Consider the following 8,176-nt stretch of genomic DNA (forward strand, 5'->3'; position numbering starts at 1 on the left):
CCCCATCTCTTCTGAACAAAATGGTGTAAGAATGACCGCTCTAGCCCCTACGGTTTGGAAATTATGGTCATTTGTTTGAGGGGAGTCCTCACTATGAGAAATAGGCTGCAATAATCCTGTGCCTCTCTCTGCTGCGTGTGTAAAAAGATGCACCTGTTTTGGCGGGAAAAAGTACACAGGCTCTCTGATTGGTGGATTCAAATTTAGCAGCTCCCAGGCTGACCTAGAAACTTACTTTTCTCTCCCTGTGCATTTTTTTTGCTGATTTTTTCATTTAACAAGTATATTTGAGGGACCCTCAGCATGTTCAGCATTTTTTCAGCTGTCCATTTTGCTTTTCCAATTTTTTTGTTTAACTTATTACTATTGTGCTAAATCATACTGTTTCTGCTATTTCATAAGATTTGTGCTTAATATAGTATTTCTGCTTTTAATAGGATTTGTGCTTAATATAGTATTTCTGCTTTTTATAGAATTTGTGCTTAATATAGTATTTCTGCTTTTTATAGAATTTGTGCTTAATATAGTATTTCTGCTAAATTATAGGATTTGTGCCTAATATAGTATTTCTGCTTTTTATAGTATTTGTGCTAAAACATAGTATTTCTACTAAATGTAGTATTTATGCTTAATCATAGTATTTCTATATATTTCTGCCAGGTCCCCAGGCAGCCAATCCTCTGTGAGGACTTAGACATTCAAATTTTCAAATCAGGGCCTGCACGGTTTCCCAGCCAATCATATATGTGTCCTGAGGCATTCAAATTTGCATATTGGGGCCTTCGTGGCTTCTAAGCCAGCCAATCATATCTGAGGGCTGAGGAATTCAAATCCACAAATCAGGGCCTGCACAGCTTCCCAGCCAGCCAATCATGTATGTGGGCTCCAGGCATTCAAATTTGCATATTGGGGAATTCGTGGCTTCTAAGTCAACAAGTCATCCATGTCATATATCTCTAAAAAATCATATTTTAATGATAAATTGTCAACACTTGAAGATTCCCCCATCTCTTCTGAACAAAACGGTGTAAGAATGACCCTTCTAGCCCCTACGGTTAGGAAATTATGGTCATTTGTTTGAGGGGAGTCGTCACTATGAGAAATAGACTGCAAAAATCCTGTGTGTCTCTGTGCTGCGTGTGTAAACAGAAGCACCTGTTTTGGCGGGAAAAAGTGCACAGGCTCTCTGATTGGTGGATTCAAATTCAGCAGCTCCCAGGCTGACCTAGAAACTTACTTCTCTCTCCCTGTGTGTGTGTGTGTGTGTGTGTGTGTGTGTGTGTGTGTGTGTGTGTGTGTGTGTGTGTGTGTGTGTGTGTGTGTGTGTGTGTGACAGAGAGAGAGAGAGAGAGAAAGGCTTTCAATGGGATGACCTCATTTCTATATATTTCTGCCAGGCAGCCAATCCTCTGTGCGGACTCAGACACATATCACATATCAGGGCCTGCACGGCTTCCCAGTCAGCCAATCATATCTGAGGTCTTCCGTTTCCTCTCTCGTCATATCTCAGTGACGGTTGTACAAAGAGCAATGAAAATCGCAGTCAAAGTACACCAAAGTCCACTGATTCAGCCAGTAGAAGAATTATGCTTCTAGTCCACCTAGTGTTTGAGTTACACAACGTTTTGTAACTGCAAAAAATGGGGTTTTCTGCCTCTCACCGCGATCTAAATCTGACTCCTCATCACCCTGTTTTTCAAAGTGGCTCCTCTCTTTCCAAGTGGCGCAGTTGGTAATGACACGGGTCTGCAAACCAAAGGTCGTGGGTTCAATTCCACCTTGGTCAACATTTTTTTTTTCCCTACAAATTAATACACTGTCACAGACCAGTAATTCATATTCATCATTTATTACAATTCTGCAAACTTTTATGATTTTACCAGCTTCTGTTATCTTATACTATTTCTCCTAAATTCTTGTATTTTTGAGAAGTTATCATGTTTCTGGTAAGTTACAATATTTCTGCTAAGTTCTGCTATTGTATTTCTGCCAAGTATTATGTTTCCTCTAAGATATTGCAGTTCTGCGAAGTTATTACATTTTAGCAAAGTTCCTTTGCTTCTGCAAAGTTTTTACAATTTCTGCAACTTTTCAGCTTTTTCAGCTAGTTTTAGCAGACAGCTTCAGCTTTAAAGCAATTCAGAATTCATGATTACAACCAATATGTAGTAGAATAAAAGAAACAAATGTGCAATGAACATATCAGGAGTCCCTGTTAAAAAGTCTCATAGCAGTGGGGTTAAGGGACCTCCTGAACCTCTTGAGTCCTGCAGTGGAGTGAGATGAACCTCTGCAGCTCCTACTGTGAGGATGCTTAGGCGATCACCAACACCAGCTCCTTGGTGTTGGTGTTCAGCAGAAGACTGTTCTTATTACTGCAGTCAGTTAAATAAATCTATCATAATAAAGTACATTTTAACATAATGACCTTGTGTTTATTTATGTCTTTTAACCATTATTTCAAATTCAAAGAATCCTGTTTTAAACATTTATTAAACTTATAGAATTAAATTTCTGCTAGTTGCTTTTTGTTGCAAAAAAATCTAGTATAATAATATTTAAATTTACATATATTTTTCACGTTTTCCATGCCAATTTTGTGTAATTGCGGAGTTTCCCACTACCCGTGAATGCCTCTTTTTTTAACGTCTCTGCCTGACTCCTGAATCTCCGTCCACTCTCAGCTCGATCCCCACCGGTAAGCGCTGCTTCTCTGTCTCTCTTTTCTGAAATGAAATGTCTATAAGCTGTATGAGGGATTTACCCAGTTGTTGTTAGTGACTTATGAAGCCAGTCGAAGTATAAGTCATGTTAAAGTAACACAATGGCTGCTTTTTTAGTGAAACGTTGTAATTTTACTATTTAAAAGGAGTGTTTGGTATGCTAGCCCTAAGTGCTAACGCCTAGCCTAGCTGCTATAGGCCCAGTGTGAAATTAATATGGTTCATTTGATTGTTTATTACAGTTATTGTGTTGTATTTGGTTCATTCGGTGTGTTAGTGTTTCTGAGTCTGTTAGGGAAGCTGAAGTTAGTTCTCTTCACAAATCAGTCAGTTAAAACGGCCTCATTCTTTCGGTTGTAAGGTAATGAGCCGTCATTTTAGAACCACTGATTAGCTGCTGAAGCAGCAGGGTCGGCAACTTCAAAGGAGCCATTTTACCGCCATTAGCTGTGTCCCAAAACGTCGGCTGCATCTTTCGGAGGACCCGGCCTTCGCGGTCTACGTGGACCGAGAAGGCTGTGAAACTGGACGGTCTAGCCTTCAGATTTGCGTCACCGCTGTCTCGCTGGAGTTTAATAAACTCGGCCGTCTGCTCCTTGCTATTTAAAATATAACAGGACACTGGCGTAAATTCTCGACCGTTTAACGTTTATTGAGCTATGTGAAAATCCCGGAGGAACCCACCAGATGGATTAATAAAGCTTTATTTAATCTAATAATCTAATAACTTTGATCTCAGCCAAACCGATTTACTCCAGAACAAATAAAACACAGAAAAAGGCAAACAATTACATTTTTAAGTTATCAGAGTGACTTGTATATCATGTTTAACCTGAGTAGCGAAAGAGCGGGGGTCTGAACCCCCCTCCCGGCTTGCCATCGAGCCGGTGGGTGACAGACGTCTCTGAAAACGTCGGCACACTTTTGCAAATATGCGATGTCTTGATAAACCAAGCAGATATTTGCAATTTACACCGCTACTTTCTCGCCTAAAAATATGTTAAAAGTTTATGAAATGAAGGACTCATTTGTCGGCCGCATTTGAGACAGCCTTCGTCGACTGGCTGTGACATAATCGGCCTTCAAATGCGGCCTCCGGAGGATGCAGCCGACATTTTGGGACACAGCTTCTGACTGAAAGCCGGGAGAAGAAGAGTCACGTGCCTGTACCGGTGTGTTTTTGTGCTGTGGGTTAATTAACAGAAGGGAGAGAGAGAGTGAGGATGAAACACATAATATAAGAATAATAACATCTCTTAACAAGAAGTTTTTTTTAATTAGGTAATTTTAGTTTTTTAGTTAAATTTTAAGAACTGTTTAACAAACACTTGTTTGTGCAGGTTGTTTTTTTTTTTTAAATAAAACCTTCACCTGCAGTTCTGTTTAACTTCTCACTTTGTGAAAAACTAACGAAATATAAAAAACGTCCACCTTCAAATAAATAAAATGCAGCAGTGCACCATTAATATTATAAATATGATATGTAGATATTTAAAACAACAGCATATTAAATGATACTGTGTGCAGGTGATAATATTTTTAGGAAGCAGAATTTGAATGCAGACGAACTCAGATGTTGAAGCCTACAAAAATATCATCCAAGCTTTCATTTATGATTGTTCATGCTTTGAAATTGTGATGTCAGAATTTGATAAAGTGTGCAGAGCTAGGTGTAGTAAATCATTGCTTATTAAATCTACTGTGTTATCTAATAGCACCAAACTAATAGAGCTATCACATAACTGAGAAACGTGTGTGGCTTATTACAAATGGATGAAAGCACATTTTACCTTAATGAAGATGTAATCTTTAATAAGGTGTAGAAAAAAGAGGTGAGTTGTTTGTTGCTGTGGTAAACAAAGAAGTGTACTGAATCTTTTGTACTACACAGAGTGATGCAGTATTGACTGTGATGCTGATTTGAGTTGTCTTATTCTGTGTTTTTGTGCTTTGTCTTTTGTTACACAGAGTGAAAGAGATCTTTGGTTTTGCCTTTGCTGGTAAGTAAACAGTGATTGTAACTGAAGCAGTATGAACCTGGCATTGCGTAGCACATTTGGCAACTTACATACAGTAGTCTGACTTTTTGTGATATGTTTCCATTTACTGATTGGCAAAAACACAAAGTCATAATGAAAAACTAAGAGAACCAGAGGTGTGAGTGGACATTGTTAGGTACATTACAGCCAGTGTGTCTAATTAGTTTATCACTTATTTGGTGAATATAATGTGTTTTAAAATTAAATAGAAAAGTTGCCAAAAAGGTACACTGCAAAATACATAAATATTCCTAGCAACGGGTACAATGAGAGGACTTTTTAGTGTAAAAATTTAAGACATTTAATTTTAATTACAAAACATGGTGCACCTCTGCTATTGTAACATGTCAATATTTATTTTAAGATTTACATATTCATATCAGACATGATGAGGTTTTCTGTTGCTTCTGATTTATATAATTACTTTGTATCTAACATTTTTAAAAGTTTTGGTTTTCACACTTTACTAGTACTGACCTGTTGTAGAAAATGTTGGAGCCACAAAGCTTCTGTGTAGGAAATATTTGGTATATCCTGCACTTGTGCCAACAAATATTGGTGGCTATTCTTTGTATTTCTGTAGTAAAGAATGCTTTTATTACACTTGCTATAGCCATGTGAGACGCTGCAGTTCATTTATCTCCTCTTTAGACTACAGTAAGCTCATAAAGCCTTAAATAAATTTACTAGTTAATTTATGTCACAGTAAATTGGATTGTGTGTGAAGAGGCTCAACAGTCTGAATCATCAAACAGTGATCTGATGAATTGTTTCCTTTCTCTAGACTGCTGATCTGATCGTCTCAGTCTGGTAAGTAAAGGTTTGTCTGAGGTGCAGTTCTGGGAAATGTTTCTCATTATAGGAGATTCAGTTTAGTGCAGTGAGTCAGCACAGCTCTTGGGAATAATCAGATCATAGAAAAGTCTATGTAAACATTTCCAGACTTACAGATCTCTCTTATCATCATAGTACATTTTTAATTAGGCCCTAATATCGGCCATGCTAAGTTTATTGTAGATTTAGTGGAGTGTGTATTAAACATGCCCCAAATTTGACTGAAAAATGTAGAAACTGCTGTTTAGGAGTCATCTGTCTCCAAATTTTTCATTTTGCCAAAAGTCATACTGAGTAAATTATTTTTTACTTTTATGTTAACTGCTCCCCAGACATTATGATATACTGTTGTACCAGGTAAGTACACACAGAAACGGGAATTTGAGACCTTTGGGCATTTAGGATCATGTGAGTTGAGTGCATGTGAAGTGTTTAAAGCAGGTGGTCTGAAACTGTCTGCTCTGACTTCATTGTGTGGGTTTAGCTTGACCATATAATGTTTATAGTAAGTTACTATAGCACCATATCTTGGTTTACAGACTCTGTTTGTTTTTATTGTGTTAATAGAATGCGAAAATGTCCTTAGAAATGTTCCACCACCATATGATAAACATTTTTATTCAGTTGAATCTAATAATGTACTGTACAACTCTTCAGTGTGTAATGATATATATGTTCTGTATTTTTCGGACTGTAAGGCGCACTAAATTCTAAGGCACATTAAGCCAAACAAAACAGATAAGTCAAACTTTATTCAACTCATTTACAATAACTCTCAAAATTGTTCAGTTGTAAGACATAAAATACAGAACAATACGCTTACTTTTCAGGATTTATGGACTGATGAATGTGGATTGATCAGTTTGAAATCTGCTACATAAGCATGGCTCTCAACAGGTGCCAGGCCCTTATACACACACACCATATTATGTTGAAGCACAGTACGAATTACTCTACGAGGGTGCTGACTATGGTAGCCATGCTCCGACGATACATCAAGTGGTGCTGCTTTGTAGCTTACCAAAGTCATACTAAAACATTTGACAGAGTGCCGTGTACCACATAGAATTGGTTTGAAATCAGTAAGCACAACCATACATAAGGTGCACTGTCTATTTTTGAGAAAATTAAAGGCTTTTAAATGTGCCTTATAGTCTGAAAAATAGGGTAAAGCCAGGTTTATTGGAAGTGTGTCTAATTCCACTTTCTTTCTGTCTTACAGGTGACCTGCTGCAGAAAACCCTCTCCCTCTATCATTAACAAGCCATTAACAAGCAAATTCAGTCTGTCCTATCACTCTCCCTCTCCCTGCTCCATCTTTTTTGACAAGCCATTCTATCTTCTATCATTTCTCCGCCATGTACTCTATCTAATTTTGACAAGCATAAGCCCTAGTTTGACAAGAAACCAAGTTTGACAACAAACCAAGGTTGACAACAAACCAAGTTTTTGGAAATTGAAGTTACCGCAACTTCGACGATCTGTTTTCAGAAATCTGAGAGATCTCTGCTCTCACTGCTCCTTCTTTCCTGTCGTTAAACTCTCTCATATCCACTCATTTTACTGGAAATTACAAGTAAGAAGTTGAATATACAGTACAGTAGAAGTCACAGTAGAAACTATTTACACAGCCCTAAATTTGTCATTTTAATTTTGCATTACACTTTGGAATAAACATTGATTGGCTGTTTGGCTTACAGGTGCAATTACTTTGAGAAATTATATAAAATATACACCTCTTAAAGGTTTATTTGTAATAAGACAATCTGGTTATTTTGTAATATATACATTCAGACTGCTCTATTTAGATAAATATTAAATTAGATTCAAATACATTTTTCAAGTCTGTTTCACTGGCTATAACATTTGACTACAAGTTTAAACTATTATTATTTAAGGACAAACCCTTTTTTTGTCACTCAGTGTAAGTATTCAGTTACAATTGTCATCTAGAGGCTGCCCTGAGAACCCAGACTTCCTGTTTCCTGACTGCTGCAGAACATCCAGCTGAAGAATCCTCATCGCCTGTCATCTGATCACTACACCACCACAGCTCCTTATATTTGCTTTAGATTTTAGATATCTGAAAGATTTACACAAAGTCTACTTTAAAACTAAGAGTTTTATTATAGCCTGTTGATTGATTGTTGAGATTTATTCTGCATATTACTTCACAGAAGTATAGACCTATTCATTAACCAGTCTGGTTAAAAAAAAAAAAAGTATAATATACAGTTTTTGAAAAAGCTACAATAAAACTTTTTAAAGATCTTTCCATAACTTTTATATTGAGTTTGTATTTAAGTCAGCCTTTTACATCAATTAAACAGTTATAAGAACACTTTACCATTTGTATAGTTTTACATTTATCCATTTAATAGAAACTTGAGGAGTTTTTCAGTGTTTACAGGTTGATTTTTGTATACATTTGTGTATAAATACATATAAGGTCCAGTTTGTACTTGCACAAAATGCCAAGGAAAGGTCAAAGGTCACAGTCCCAGAAGCTTAGATGGCAAAAGCAGAAGGAACAGGTAAATCTTTCTCAGACCAGTGAGCAGGTAAAGGTGTCTGTTACAA

At 36.9% G+C, this 8,176-nt stretch overlaps 1 long non-coding RNA gene across 2 annotated transcripts; it reads left to right on the forward strand.

Annotated features, from left to right (window-relative positions):
* The first annotated feature begins 2,270 nt into the window (after window positions 1-2,270).
* Window positions 2,271-7,937, forward strand: LOC143420214 (uncharacterized). 2 transcript variants are annotated; one of them, XR_013100032.1, is made up of 5 exons: window positions 2,300-2,698; window positions 4,692-4,723; window positions 5,547-5,572; window positions 6,819-7,172; window positions 7,550-7,937. It is a non-coding gene; the product is annotated as an uncharacterized LOC143420214 (long non-coding RNA). The 2 variants fall into 2 exon arrangements; XR_013100031.1 differs by lacking the exon at window positions 7,550-7,937 and having other exon boundaries at window positions 2,271-2,698; window positions 6,819-7,206.
* The last annotated feature ends 239 nt before the right edge of the window (window positions 7,938-8,176 follow it).

Source organism: Maylandia zebra, linkage group LG9, assembly GCF_041146795.1.
Source record: "Maylandia zebra isolate NMK-2024a linkage group LG9, Mzebra_GT3a, whole genome shotgun sequence".
Lineage (NCBI taxonomy): Eukaryota > Metazoa > Chordata > Actinopteri > Cichliformes > Cichlidae > Maylandia > Maylandia zebra.